Here is a 16301-nt window from a genome sequence, read left to right as displayed (position 1 = left end):
CCTCAAATAATTTCAGAGCAGTTGTAGTTGGCAGCTGAGGTCCAGTTTGTATTGGCTTCCACTACTTCTTCTCACTGAAACTCAATGTTGTAAACCATTTTAGTGTAACAGTGCAGAGTCTCATGGCGATAATATTGAATAAAAAGTTCTCGCGTTTCCAACTGTGTCAAGTAATCAAAATTACACGAGCTTTCGACCGAGCACCCCTTGCCCATTGTCAATGGTATGACTGCCATTGGGCTGCTGGTACGCCCCTTACATACATCAGCTGCCGGCTGTGACGTCACAGGTGCCCGCGGCATCCAGATATACGTGCACCAATAGCACCTACTGCTTATGCTTTACCGAAGACCCTGAAGGACGGGAATCCATTCCGCCTTATTGTATCCACCATTTGTTCATCAATATACAAGCTGGCGAAGTACTTGCCCAACCTCCTCGCTCCACATGAGCGACACTGCGAAATTCGTATTAAAAAATTCGGCGGATTTTATCAATCAGATTAATCGTCTTGGAGTTAGTGAGGGCGACATTATGGTCAGTTTTGAAGTTGTGGCGCTGTTTACGAATGTGCCTGTCAAAGGCTGTTTGTACCTAATATCCCAGTTTTTGTAGGTGAAGCGGTCGAGCTATTTAGGCAAACTCTTATTTTCTGTACAATGGCCAGTATTACTATCAGACTGACGGAGTTGCAATGGGTAGTCCGTTAGCTCCAGCTGCTGCAAACCTCTCCAAGAAGAATTTTGAGGATATTACCTCAGACACGACGCCGTTAAAGCCTAGAACTTTGTTTCGATACGCTGACGACACGTTTTTCGTTTGGTCCCGCGCATGTGAGAAACTCTACGAGTTCTTGGAACAACTCAACGGCATTAACAGTAACATCGAGTTTAGCATGGAAGTAGAAAAAACAATGTTCTATCGTTCCTGGACGTTCTCGTGCGCCGCAAACGACGTGGATGCCTTGGCCACAGCGTCTATAGAAAACCCACCCACACCGATCCGTACTTAGACGCCATCAGCCATCATCACCCGGCACAAAAGCACGCTGTTTTACAAACATTGGTGCATCATGCAAGAAAGATATCAGACTCTGATAACCTGCTCCGTGAGCTGAGCCACCTACGCATGGCCCTTTGGAAACAATTCCTATAACCTCCATCAAATACATGAAGTGATTTGAATCAAGTTTCACAAAAAGACCACGGACGAGGACCAGAAAGAGAAATTTGCTTTCTTGTCTTTCTGTGGCTCCGTGTCGGGCAGTATAAGCTGCCTGCTGAAACGACACAAGATCAAATCGGTCTTCAGGCCTCCGACGAAAATTCGTCAATTACAGAGACCAGTTAGAGAGGCATCACGCCTCAGAAAGTCTGGGGTCTGCAAGAGATCTTGCGAATGTGGCCAGTATTATCTCGTACTGATAGTACACACTGTGGAAAAACGCGAGGAAGAGCATGAGAAGTTTTACGCTTACACTACCCCGAGAAATCTGCTTAAGCTGAACATGCTTTAGAAAACGGACACCGGATAAAATTTGACCAAACGTCCGTCGTTGCTCGCACAAACGGCCTCTGCGATGCGTAATTATTGAAGCCAGTGCAACAAAAATTGCCAATAACACCCTAAATAGAGACGGTGGCCTGCAGCTCAGCATGACGTGATCCAACGATGGCGCGGCTGAAGTGGGCATATCGAACGCCGAGTTACCATATGTCTGTATATGGCGAAGCCCAGGGCACTAGTTACGTCACAGCCGGCAGCTAGTCATACCAATTAAAAATGGTCAAGAAGTGTTTGACTGAAAGCTCGTGCAATTTTAATTACTTAAAACTTTTGGAAACCCGAGAATTTTTATTCGTATCATTTCAAGATCTGTCTACAGTGCATCATCTTATCTGGTTTCTACAAAGAGACTTTCGTACCACATACTAACACCGTTTACAAATTAGTTAGTTGCTACATTCTCTTTTGAAATAATATCTGATAATGCGCACCCGAAGCCACAGTATGATTCAGTAAGTTCCTAGTGATTGGAACTCTCATTTTTGCAAATGCGTCTGGGTTCATTTCACTTACTGACAAACTGATAACCAGAAGCAGTTCCGCGCTCCCCTTGAATTTTTCCTAAATTTTCAATATGTCGAATTTTTCCTAAAAGTTCAATATGTTACTACAAAAAGTGATCTCTCTCGCAGTAGACTCACTTTCAATATCAAACAGTTCCGAATATATATTTTTTTAATGTGAGGTACGTATGCAGCAAAGTACAAAATCTCATAAGGCAAGTAGGTGTGATTAATTTTATGGTTCACTTGGCTACAAATAGAAATAACTCCAAGTGTTCATCATATGCCAACATTACATATCATTTCAGATCCAATTTGCTATAAATCCCTGCCTGAATAAACGTTCAGTTACCTTCTTTGCCACAGTTTAGCAGAGTGGGTTGAGTTCCCATTTAGAAATATGCTACTACTTGTCTCCAGCATGCACTGACGTATCTCACATCACGAAAACAATACAGGCTAGCTGCAACTTCAGGGAACTACTAAATTCTTGATTTGAAAAATCTAGATGTCTTTTTAAAAGCTTGTCATATTCTGCAAATGATATTATTTGCATTTCATCTAATGAAAGTATACACAGCCATCCTTGCACATATTTTGAGAAAAGGTTCACGCTAATCTCTCGTTAATGCCACACTGGATGCCTGGTGCAACTATACAGGATTCAATTCTCTTCCTCAATGTTCTTGCAGATGGCAGTAGGTGATTTGTACCTCTCAAAAACTCTTAACCCTTTGCACCAACAGCACGTTTCACTTTTAGGTCAAATCTTACAATTTCATTGGCCGTTTCTGGGGATTTCATGCAGAGAGTCTTTGTAAATAGTTTGTCTGCTCTCGCTGAAGAAACATTTTCTGCTTTCCCTTCATGGCAGCTTTCTCACATGTCTTTCTTTTTATGTTTGGAGTCATAAGAATGATTTATATATCATTCAGTCGTATGCAAATGGTGACACATATACTACAGCACAGATATGACTTGTGAATTTTCTGAATAACAAAAGTGACGTTAGTATAAACCCCCGCCTTTGCATTTAGCTCTTCGTTTTGCAGTTACAAATTTACAATAAGGTATTCAGTTCTATTACACATCTCCTTTTGTAGTTCAGAAGTTTCATTAATAATGAACGTAGTTAAGGAACTCTATTATTTAATGAATCAAAATTTTCAGAGGGAAGTTAAATCTGAAGCAGCTTTTCAGCAGCCATTTTAATAACATTACGCAGTCTACAGCACATACGTGTATCAAGTTATCAAACAATTTTCAGTAACATGACAATTTAACCTCTGCGTTGCACACCGCTATAAAGCTAATGTTGCAGTGTGTATCATTACATAATACATCATTGCACTTACAGCTTGAATACTTACATCAGAGAAGTGGCCATATTTGTTGAAATAATTGTATCTTGTAGTATTTTTAATGCAAAAATATTTTACTGACAACATTATACACAACGAGCTCTACTAGCCATGTCGTTGACAGGAAGTACAGAAAGATAGCAGCGGTATACAAATTACTGAGCGTCCACAATTTTAATCAGAACTCATTTCGCTAGTTGTTAATTTGGTATCTTTACAAACCTACCATGCCTTATGGTACTGAAGAGACTAATATCAGATCGCGGCGATTAGTGGTTTACAAACAACATTATAAATTTTACTTAACATTAGCATTTTTATCGTAAAAATATATGCCAAAAAACTTGAAAATACATATGAGAAGCTCGTCGTCACTACTGTCTGTTATGGTCAGTCTTCGCTTTTTGATATTTCAGATTACAAATAGATTACGAGCGTTGAATTTCAGAAGAACTGCATTCCATTCTTATAGCTCCCTTGTATCAGCTTTACTCATCTCGATTTGCGAGTCCTCAAAGTCCTCCAAGTATATCTCAGACAAGATATATGCACTTATACTTAATAGAAAAACACGATATCGCAGATCTAATTACTTACCCCACAAACAGTTAGTTTTCATTTCTCTCTCCTATAGTTTTGTAAACATTTAGGTTTCCGACTGATAGCCTCATTCCTTTTGCTGAGTTATTGCTACAGCTCGATGCAACGTAGCATCCTATTTGGAAGCTTCCTACAGCGAAATTTACTTTCACTGACGATGACTATAAACAAACTTTGCCTGCTACAATCGTATGAAGACCCAAAAGTAGGCAGCATCGCAAAGGATTTTGGGAGCGTGACTTGACCTCTCCTATACAGACCTTGTTGGGCAGTGGTCGTAACGTTTTGGCTCATTAGCGTATGTATGATAGTTACAATGCTTGTTGCCTTCTTGAATGGGTTTTCATTTTTATGCCTTGTTGCCTTGGGGAGTTCCACACGCAGCACAGAAATATAGTGGCCATATTTGTTCATAGAGCCTTTTGATGTCTCGTAGCCAGGGCTAATAAAAGCAATGTATAATAATTTATTAGTAGCTGACTATTAATGTAATTATAATTACTGGGACGTTATTCATTAACGCACTCTGAAGCCGTGTTACGGGTTTCAATAAACGATGTGTGCACTGCAATGTGGGCATAGGGTGTACAGTGATAAATTTGGCTCAACAGAAGCTTGGAATTTTCTTCTACTGTTGAACGGTTGTGATCATAGGACGCGCTGCATTGCCACTGCCGCCTGTGGGAAGTCAGTCATCGGAACATAATCAATAAGAGTGGATTCATAACCAAATGAATAAGAGGGCCTTTATTTTCCATGAGTTATGCAATATGATCCTGTAAGTGTATAATTCGCAGCCACTAGCCCGTGTTCTTCCAGCAGTTGTTCCGGAGTGTTTGACGAGCACCTTTCCGTGCTCTGTAACGCAATTCCATAGCATTCTGTCAAACAAGACAAGGGACATGTTGGATAAAGCACAGGTAATGTAAGTTTATCATTCATTTAGACTGTAGGATTTAGACTGTAGGATGCTCTCAAGAAGCCCAAATAAACGTTCTAAGGTGATGTTCGCCTCTCACATCGGTTGAATATCTGTGTTTCCATATGGTATCCAGTGGAGCCAGCTATGTGTCTACGTTATAATGAGACAACAGTAACATGGATGTTGTAAAACAACAATGTTTTTTTGCAGTAGTACACTCTTAGGGTAGCCCAAGAAAAACAAGCGACCTTCAGAATTTGGGTGTAATTAATATGGATATTTGGTTTTGTAAGCGAAGGGTCACAGTTCGTAGTAAATGATGGAAAATCATCGAGTAGAACAGAAGTGACATTTGACGTTCCACAACGAAGTGTTATAGGCCCTCTGCTGTTCCTAATCTATATAAAGGATTTAGGAGACAATCAGAGCAGTCCTCTTACATTGTTTGCAGAATTTACTGTCATTTACTGTCTAATAATGCCAACTGCAAGACAAGATGATTTAGACAAGATATGTGTAACGTGCGAAAAGTGGTAGTTCACTAAATAATGAGAAGTGTGAGGTCATCCACATGAGTACTAAAAGGAGTCCGTTAAATTTCCGTTACACGATAAACCACACGAATCTAAAGGCCATCAATTCAACTAAATACCTGGGAATTGCAATTAAGAATAACTTAAACTGGAACGATTATATAGATAATGTTGTGGGGAAGGCAAATTAAAAACTGCCTTTTACTGGCAGAAAACTTGGAAGATGCAACAGGTCTGCTAAAGCGGTTACCTACACTACGCTTGTCCGGCCTCTGCTGGAGTACTGCTGTGCAGAATGGGATCCTTACCAGATATTATTTACGGAGGACATCGAGGAAGTCCAAAGCAGGGCAGACTGTTTTGTATTGTTTCGAAACAGAGGCGAGAGCGTCTCGGATGTGATAGGAGGGTTCAAGTGGAAATCATTGAAACAAAGGCGTTTTTCATTGCGGCTGGAAATTTTCACGAAATTTCCATCTCCAACGTTCTGCTCCGACTGCAAAAACATTTTGTTGACATCCACCTACACCGGGGTATATAATAAGAGAAAGAGGAATTGTATGAACCCACTGCCAGGCACTTAAGTGTGCATTAGAAGGTACTTATGTGGATGTAAATTAAAATAACTGCATCAACTGATTTAAGATTTATATCAGATTTTAAGAATATTCTTCTTAATGATAATGAAACTAATCAGACAAAATTAGGTTTATAGGTTACATCCTGATAACATTGCAGGGAGAACTGATAATTAAGTATCAGAATTGTAGATAATACTGAAATGGCCATACGAAGATGAAGAGGTCCAGCTGCTGACAGTGAAGTTTGGGTGACAGGGTCAGTAACCTTCAAAGTGGGAGACGTAGCGTATCCACAGTATGACTACAAGTAGCACTCAAAGGAAACATTGCTGAGGCTAGCACATCCCTGGACTGCATGGTTTAACAATCTTGCTTTCCTACGAAGAATAAGTTTTATAAGGTCTCACGGAGCAAACCGTGAGATTATGCAGTGTCTCAGCTGGGTACTTAGAAAAGTAAATTGATTGGTCATCAGCAATAGTGCCTGAAAATGGCGGTTCGACTCAACACGTACACGTGGACAAGGTACGCTTGTGTGCCAAAGCCGGCAGCAAGCTACATGGAGAAGTAGGTCTGTGCATGTGGGAGACGAACCAGGTCGTTCATTTAGCTTCTCTGCCCTCCCCATAGTACTTGCAGTCCCTCTTGTTGTCTGGTTATATGTATCCTCTTGAATAGGCAGTTGAAAGAAATCTCTTGTTATTATGTCATTTGTTAGTTTGATAATTTTCCTCATTTACTTGCACACGAACACCTTGTTTATTATGCGGAGCGCGAGGAACCAGTACAGTTTTTGAAACATTAGTACTGTTGCACCGAAATCCAAATCAAGCCAAAACTGAAAGATCGTCAATGAGAGACAACATTTGGCACAGATAGACCGTGTATGGACGGCGAGTACAGGTTTTTACACAAACATTGAATACTCCAGAATATACGAACATTACGAACATAAGATATTTCAAGAACCTTCCACAAATGATAAACACTAAATAACAAATAACTGAATGCGGTCGCTGAAAGTACGACCTGAAGCGCGGCAGGCAGTGATGCTACTCACTGCGCCTAACTCCACGCACTTCAGTTCACGCCGTTTCTGTCTATCCTGAAGAAACAGTGACTCCCTGTTTCAGACGTCACTGGAGCCGACTACAGCGCCCAGGATCTAGATCTGGTCAGTGTTACTGTGTATGGCAGCGCTGGCGGGCTCTCGCATTATGTCCGTTTTATCCTGTTCGCTATGATCTTCGCCGTCGTCGAGGAGGTCTTTAGTTTTATTGATCCTACCGCCGTCGATATCGTCGATCGGCACTTCTGGCATATAGCAGGGCTTCATTCGGAGGACATGGATGAAGACAGAGAGCTTTTGACTCGTTGGTAGTCATAAACTTCGACTTGATACGTGACGTCCGACAAGCGAAGAGCGATACGGTACAGCCAAAAGTAGAGGTATAGCAACTTTTCCATAGTAAAGCGTAAAAATACGTGCAAAGTCTCCCTGGCCGCATCTCACTGGCCGGTGGTTGGCGCTATAGCCCTCTCGATCTCTCTCCTGGAAATTTAGGGTTCGTATCAGAGTCACTTGCCAGCTGCCTTGGTGATACGTTTCACGTAGTAATCTTGAGTATAGTCCAAATGAAGCAGCGACAGTGCATCCGTTATACACTGAAGCACCAAAAAAACTGGTACAGGCGTGCGCATTCAATTGTAGGGATGTGTAAACAGGCAAGAAACGGCGCTGAGGTCGGCAACGCCTATATAAGGCAACAACAGCACAGTTGTTAGATCGGTTAGGTTGCTGCAATGGCAGGTTATCAAGATTTGAGTGAGTCGGAACGTGGTGTTACAGTCGGACACGAGCGATGAGACACAGCATCTCCAATGTAGCGATGAGGTGGGGATTTTACCGTACGACCATTTCATGAGTGTCCAGTCAATATCAGGAATCCGGTAAAACATCCAAGCTCCGACATCGTCGCGGACGGAAGAAGATCCTGCAAGAGCAGGACAAACAATTCTGACAGGTGACACGTACATAAACATCCTATCTGATCACCTGTATCCATTCATGTCCATTGTGGATTCCGACGGACGTGAGGAATTTCAGCAGGACAATGCGACACCTCACACGTCCAGAATTGCTACAGAGTGGCTCAAGGAACACTCTTCTGAGTTTGAACACTTCCACTGGCAGCCAAACTCCCCAGACATGAACATTATTGATCATATCTGAGATGTCTTACAATGTGTTATTCAGAACTAATCTCCACCCCCTCGTACTCTTCCGGATTTACGGATAGCCCTGCAAGATTCATGGTTCCAGTTCCCTCCAGCATTACTTCAGACGTTAGTCGACTCCATGCCACGCCGTGTTTCGGGACTTCTGCATGCTTGCGAGAGTCCTACACGATATTACGCAGGTGTATCAGATTTTTTTGCCTTTTCAGTGTTGTTTCGGCCTCGTGGCGGAGGAGGAGACAGATGTACCGTTTTGCTCTGCTGTGTCGTATGCAGACACGGTGGTCAATATTGTAGCCTAATCTCTCTGTTCCACTTTAGCGAACACCGACAGCAATTAACCAGAGCTGTGCATCACGCCACATTTACCCGTCCCAGCCCTTCTGCCGCCGGCCGCTCCGCTATGCCGCACGCACCGCGGATAGTCGAGCTCAGCCGTACCTGGGGTACAATGCGCTAGCCGCGACGCGCCGTCGGAGACGGCTGTTCGATCGGGTACCCGGTCGAGTCCGGGTGTCAAAGGACTCGATGCCACAGGGAAAGAGACAGCGAAAGCGGGAATGACTGGCCACACACGAGTGGACTTGCTTTCTGAATCGTCTGCAACTTTGAGAATCATGAAGGTTTGGTACGCTAAGGACAGGGCGTTCTTTATCCTTTACAAAGAAAAATAACTCATCCTGGATGATAACGGATGTAACACAGTAATGCATAACACAATAATGAACATAGTACAGCAACTCTTTATTGGTTTGCACATATAATCCTTCTCTTTTTCGTCCGCAGCTCGTGGTCGTGCGGTAGCGTTCTCGCTTTCCGCGCCCGGGTTCCCGGGTTCGATTCCCGGCGAGGTCAGGGATTTTCTCTGCCTCGTGATGACTGGGTGTTGTGTTCTGTCCTTAGGTTAGTTAGGTTCAAGTAGTTCTAGGGGACTGATGACCATAGATGTTAAGTCCCATAGTGCTCAGAGCCATTTGAACCTTCTCTTTTTCCACTTTCCAAAGCATCCACATTTCTGAGCTCTTTTGTGAAACATGATGTCAAATTTTGTAGCTGAGTTCTTGTTACACTTTGCTCCAAAGTGGGAATATCGTCTTGAAATGATTCAAGAATCTCTTTCTACGACCTACTTTTTATATTCTCCTTCTTGTATTCTGCCAGCGTTATTGTCCACAAACAAGGTCTCTTTCGTTACAATTTAATAAGTTTTTCGATGTGGTCAGTTGCCTTCTCCCTCAGCGTACTGGAGGCGACAAGAATTTGCTGTCACGTCGGCACCCTAGGAAACTCATGGGCGTTCTGAAGGTGGCCTGGCCCGTCACTGCGAAATCCGCATATGTGCTCCCAGCTATTGAGGCCGGATCGGCTGTTTCGAGAATTGCAGCTAACGGTCTCCAGGTCGTGTCTCCATTAATGCACAGGAGTAGACTGCAGGTGTTCCAGAATCCGTTGGAAACAACTGAGGACTGTCCCTAACATCCTTTCGTGTGTGGCCGGCTAATGCAGCCCTATGCAGACAGTTCAGTGAAAACACTGAAGAGACCAGATTGTAAGCAACTCGCAACTGTTTTGGTTTTCTTGATAGCGTTTAGGTAATGGTATAATAATAATAATAATAATAATAATAATAATAATAATAATAATAATAATATTGTCAGAAACACGTATAGAACGGTGAAGGTCCTCCCAACGGCCAAGAATTAGAACATGTGTAGAAGAGAAAAGAAAGTTTCCCTGAAACTGGAAGAGGAACACACACGTTGAAGAGAATTAAAAAGGAATTGTTGGTTTTGCAGAATGTAGTGGCTGTCGTAAGGTATTAACTTTCCGTGGTGACAGTACCAGAATGCTGTTGGAACACTTGAATATCTGCAAAGTTTCTCCTAATAGTCAAGTATATAGTAGTGGCTACCTTCCGCCTCCAGCTGAATCCATTGACATGGAGATGGGTGTAACTATGGATGCAGGAGATTTGCGGCCGTTTAACACTGTTGCAGGAAAACGCTTTCTACGTCTTGCACAACACTGACAGGAACAGGAGCACAGTACCCAACTGCAAGTGCAAGGGACATGATTCTTCATTCATCAGCAATTTTTTGCAATGAAAATGAAATGGCAGACTATTAAATTTTTGCTATGGTCCCACAAGTGATGCAAGATATGGAGGATGGTGCGTGCGCGTACAACTTGCACGTGGAAAGACGCGCTCCTCTTACTCTACTCTTACAATGCATGAAATCACGGCGAGAGTTCCAGTGTAAAAATCGGGTCCAGTTTTCTGCGGATATCCCATCTGATGTGGAGAAAAGTGATACAAATATATAGGGAAAAACTGAAACTATAACACGACCAAGTTAGTGATATTTACAAGCCATCTGCCGAATGTTACGTTCGTTACAGGTAAGGTGACAAATGTAAAAAAGCACTCGAGAATAGAACTACTGTTACTTGCGCACAACAATCACTCCCATTAGTACCGTTCTTCGCCACACTCTTGAGGATAAATAAACACATCAAAAAAGTTTTTCATCACCCCGGTTCACAGAACTCCTGAAGATAGACGTTGACTCTGGATATTGTATCACAGACATAGTCCCTTTGACTGTTCAGAGATGTCACTAAACCCACCCAAACATGTAAACACCCATGCGTGAGCATCGCCTGTTAGACGGAGGGGCCCGATAGCCGAACAGTTCCAGTCATTCCATCAGGATGGAGGTACACGGCTCGTGTTGTCTGTAGTTAAATCATGCCTAGACGGTCAGTATCGCGGTTCGATCGCGTCTGCATTGTTACTTTGTGCTAGGAATGGCTATTAACAAGGGAAGTGTCCAGGCGTTTCGGAGTGAACCAAAACGATGTTGTTCGGACATGTAGGAGATACAGAGAGACAGGAACTGTCGATGACATTCCTCGCTCAAGCCGCCCAAGGATCCTGCAGTGGACGATCGCTACCTACGGATTATGGTTCGGAGGAACCCTGACAGCAACGCCACCATGTTGAATAATGCTTTTCGCGCGGCCACAGGACGTCGTGTTACGACTCAAACTAGGCGCAATAGGCTGCATGATGCTCGACTTCACTCCCGGCGTCCGCGGTGATTTCCATCTTTGCAACGACGATACCATGCAGCACGGTACAGATGGGCCCAGCATCATGCCGAATTGACCGCTCAGGATTGGCATCACGTTCTCTTCACCGATTAGTTTCGCTTACGCCTTCAACCAGACAATCGTCTTCATGGACGACAATTCGTGCCCCCATCATGCTCTTCTTGTGAATGACTTCCTTCGGGATAACGACATCGCTAGACCAGAGTGGCCAGCATGTTCTCCAGGCATGAACCCCATCGAACTTGCCTTAGATAGATTGAAAGGGGCTGTTTATGGACGACGTGATCCACCACTCTGAGGGAACTACGCCGAATTGCCGTTGAGGAAATGGTCAATCTGGACCAACACTGCCTTGATAAAGTTGCGGATAGTATGCCACGACGAATACAGGCACGCATTAACGCAAGAGGTCGTGCTACTGTGGTATTAGTGGTACCGGTGTGTACAGCAATCTCGACCACCACCTCTGAAGGTCTCACTGTATGATGGTACAACATGCAGTGTATGGTTTTCATGAGCAATAAAAAGGGTGGAAATAACGTTTATGTTGATCTCTGTTCCATTTTTCTGTACAGGTTGCGGAACTCTCTGAACTTTTTTTAATGTGTGTAATTGCAGGAATATTGTCCTAAGGTTAACGCGTCGTTGAAATCGACGAGAAATGCCTTAACTTACTTAAAAAGGCGTGCCCATGTGAAATATTCTTGGTTGCAGATTACCGTACAGCAGCACAGTGAGACTCGTCTTCATACCCATCAACAAATTGCTGAAGTTTTTGTGAATTTGGTCAAATACACTTGTTTATGAAACGATATTATCAAGTATCTAACAAATTAATTTTCTCGAAGTATTCCAAGACGCTACTGAGGCTACGGAAGTTGACAATAGTCCAACGCCGCAGTTGCTTATGCCGCTGATGTACCATGTACAGAAACATTGTGCTGACAAAAATAAAATTCAGATTTTGGTTAAATATTTTAAGCACTTAGAACTGGATAAGAGGTCGTATTTAAAGCAGACGGTGTGCCACAGTATTTTAAAGGAACTGAGGAAAGCAAGCCCTTGAAATCCCTTAAGCGAGGAAATGGAAGTGAAGCCAGTGCATTTGCTTGTATTATTTCTAGTACGACAGGTGCCTCATCTAAAGCAACGCTTGATAACAAATACAGGAAGTTTATGCCGCAACACGTTCCAGGTGTGATCCAGTTTAAGGTAAACTCCATGTTATGCAGCTCTACTGAGTAAATATATTATCAGCACTGACGTCCTCAGTGTTTAGTCCTATAGTAATGTAAAGACGTAAATTCATGCGAACAGTGTACCAAATTTTTTGGCAGGCACGCAATATAATGTATTTGTTCTCCATACCGGCATGCCGTACTATCTGCAGATTGTCGTACAGAGGACAAAGCGTCAACATCGACGCCTTCAAAACCTGCAAAGTGTGTGTCTTTGCATCTTAGGCAGAGGAGCAGGAAAGTGTCGAGAAAATTTCCATGTATCTGTTGATGTGACATCCAGATGAAGTACAGTCACCCATGGAGTCGTGGCGGTTAAAAGCAACAACTCATCACCGAGTGTCGCAAGTGGCACGAGAAGTCATATGTAGAGCTGCCTCTATTGCCTCTGGCAAGAGGGTGGTTATTACAGCTGGGCTTGTCATTACGGATAAACATAATGGAACATCTACGGTAAATCTGAATGACCTGCTTATGGTGCACTGCAGTATCATTGTATGTATCAGATATAACATCTTACACTCCTGGAAATTGAAATAAGAACACCGTGAATTCATTGTCCCAGGAAGGGGAAACTTTATTGACACATTCCTGGGGTCAGATACATCACATGATCACACTGACAGAACCACAGGCACATAGACACAGGCAACAGAGCATGCACAATGTCGGCACTAGTACAGTGTATATCCACCTTTCGCAGCAATGCAGGCTGCTATTCTCCCATGGAGACGATCGTAGAGATGCTGGATGTAGTCCTGTGGAACGGCTTGCCATGCCATTTCCACCTGGCGCCTCAGTTGGACCAGCGTTCGTGCTGGACGTGCAGACCGCGCGAGACGACGCTTCATCCAGTCCCAAACATGCTCAATGGGGGACAGATCCGGAGATCTTGCTGGCCAGGGTAGTTGACTTACACCTTCTAGAGCACGTTGGGTGGCACGGGATACATGCGGACGTGCATTGTCCTGTTGGAACAGCAAGTTCCCTTGCCGGTCTAGGAATGGTAGAACGATGGGTTCGATGACGGTTTGGATGTACCGTGCACTATTCAGTGTCCCCTCGACGATCACCAGTGGTGTACGGCCAGTGTAGGACATCGCTCCCCACACCATGATGCCGGGTGTTGGCCCTGTGTGCCTCGGTCGTATGCAGTCCTGATTGTGGCGCTCACCTGCACGGCGCCAAACACGCATACGACCATCATTGGCACCAAGGCAGAAGCGACTCTCATCGCTGAAGACGACACGTCTCCATTCGTCCCTCCATTCACGCCTGTCGCGACACCACTGGAGGCGGGCTACACGATGTTGGGGCGTGAGCGGAAGACGGCCTAACGGTGTGCGGGACCGTAGCCCAGCTTCATGGAGACGGTTGCGAATGGTCCTCGCCGATACCCCAGGAGCAACAGTGTCCCTAATTTGCTGGGAAGTGGCGGTGCGGTCCCCTACGGCACTGCGTAGGATCCTACGGTCTTGGCGTGCATCCGTGCGTCGCTGCGGTCCGGTCCCAGGTCGACGGGCACGTGCACCTTCCGCCGACCACTGGCGACAACATCGATGTACTGTGGAGACCTCACGCCCCACGTGTTGAGCAATTCGGCGGTACGTCCACCCGGCCTCCCGCATGCCCACTATACGCCCTCGCTCAAAGTCCGTCAACTGCACATACGGTTCACGTCCACGCTGTCGCGGCATGCTACCAGTGTTAAAGACTGCGATGGAGCTCCGTATGCCACGGCAAACTGGCTGACACTGACGGCGGCGGTGCACAAATGCTGCGCAGCTAGCGCCATTCGACGGCCAACACCGCGGTTCCTGGTGTGTCCGTTGTGCCGTGCGTGTGATCATTGCTTGTACAGCCCTCTCGCAGTGTCCGGAGCAAGTATGGTGGGTCTGACACACCGGTGTCAATGTGTTCTTTTTTCCATTTCCAGGAGTGTATTTTCGTTACCATAGACCTCTAGCATCGCAATTATTGGCTGTAGTGTAAGACTCTAATGTGATGTAGATATTTTAGCATATTCCAAAGAGCAATAGTTCCTAAATCGTCTGTATTGGATTGGTATGATTAGGGGTGTTGTGATGGCTGAGATCGTGCTTCATAATAGTCGCCGAATACTCGTCTTTTTTCTCTGCAGTAGCGTACAACGTTCGCAGGGTGTCCACAGTGAAAATTGATAAGAGTATTGCCTCCATTCTCTTCTGCGGGGCGCCATAATTAAAGAGTTGGTTGTACCTACTTCGGTCGGATGCTGGGTTGTCGCTTGACGGTTGTGATTTTAGTCCGAGTTGGCAGAGTCCATTCTTCATGACATGTACTACTGGTGGTTGAGACAGGTGTCGTAGGTCTATAAACTTTTAACATTCTCTACTACTGATTTTTGCTTCTTGGAGGACCACAATCATGTAGAATTTTTAAAGAAATTCTCGTTTGACTGTATTTATTTCACGTAATCATGATTTCGCCTTAATAGCCATTCTCAAGTGCATGCTAAAATGTTAAAACAAATCTCCCCTGCCTTTGAGACATCATCGTAGAAAAATATGTTTATGGTCTCATTGACCAATTATGTTTCAGAATATGTTTACATACCGAAGGTAAACAAGATACGACTGACATTGTGCTGTCTTACAGCCTGGTGTATGAGACTGGCGACGTCATGGTGATCTACCACAAGCACAGCCAACTCTTTTCCATTGCATTTCCCCGATGCGCTGGCACCAGTTAATGCATTCTTCTGTTGTTATGAGATCCTTCACCAGAAGACTTCGGGACGTACCTTGGTCGACGGCTTTCGTCAAATGTGATATTCTATCGGTTTCTGTCTTATTCAGATTCATTTTTTGATTGTCACCAAATGTTTTTCTCAATGTGGCTTTGGATTTGTCGCAGCTATTGAGCTTCTCTTCGTTGTATTCCAACATTGCTGGGCTGTGCCGTCCAAGTAAAATATACATCATATCCCAATTGTTGTGTTTCGTGACTGTCGAATCCCCTCAGCCACTTCGTCGGGTCCTGAACGGCGGCATGGGAAAAAATCTGATGGAGGCTTAGTGTGCAGCTGACTTACTGCTAGCTTGGAATCCATCGGTCTCCTGAATATATGGAACTTTGGAAAGATGTACTGCTTGTATTCTGGTTCCTGCCTGTGCAGGTGACGGCTATTATACAGCCGGCTTTTATGTAGCCTAATTGGAGCGACTGTGATGTTACCTTGTCAAGACCACGATCGAGTCCAAATCCCAAAGCATGGTCGTCAATAAAATACAACACTTTGCACAGAAAGCACGTTTATTACGAAAAGAAACGTACAGCCAAATCAGAACTGACTTCCTTGACGGAGTGTGCAACTATTTATTAAAAAAATAATATTCCAGATAGTATTTTTACATGTATTGAATATTCGAGAATTTATATCAATCACAAACATAACTTATTTCATGAACCTACTAGAACGGGGAAGTACTACTTAAAAATATCAGTTCGTGGTAAGAATTGAACTGGCGACACGCAGGACTGCAGGTGGCGAAGCTAACCACTGCGTCACACTCCACGCACGACAACTCGCCGTAATGTCTTCGAATTAAAGATAAATACTCATTTGCTTCCAGAAAATCAGATAACTGCATCTTTTACATGCAA

The 16301-nt window shown here is 44.0% G+C and overlaps 1 protein-coding gene across 1 annotated transcript in view; it reads right to left on the bottom strand.

Moving 5' to 3' along the window:
• The window catches only part of LOC126235306 (adenylate cyclase type 3), a 628591-nt gene that overhangs the window by 376858 nt on the left and 235432 nt on the right, over nt 1–16301 (bottom strand). The gene's annotated exons all lie outside the window — the stretch shown is intronic.

This window comes from Schistocerca nitens, chromosome 2 (assembly GCF_023898315.1).
Source record: "Schistocerca nitens isolate TAMUIC-IGC-003100 chromosome 2, iqSchNite1.1, whole genome shotgun sequence".
NCBI classification, from domain to species: domain Eukaryota; kingdom Metazoa; phylum Arthropoda; class Insecta; order Orthoptera; family Acrididae; genus Schistocerca; species Schistocerca nitens.
The sequence above is the reverse complement of the archived record's forward strand: the minus strand, read 5'-3'. Positions and strand labels throughout refer to the sequence as shown.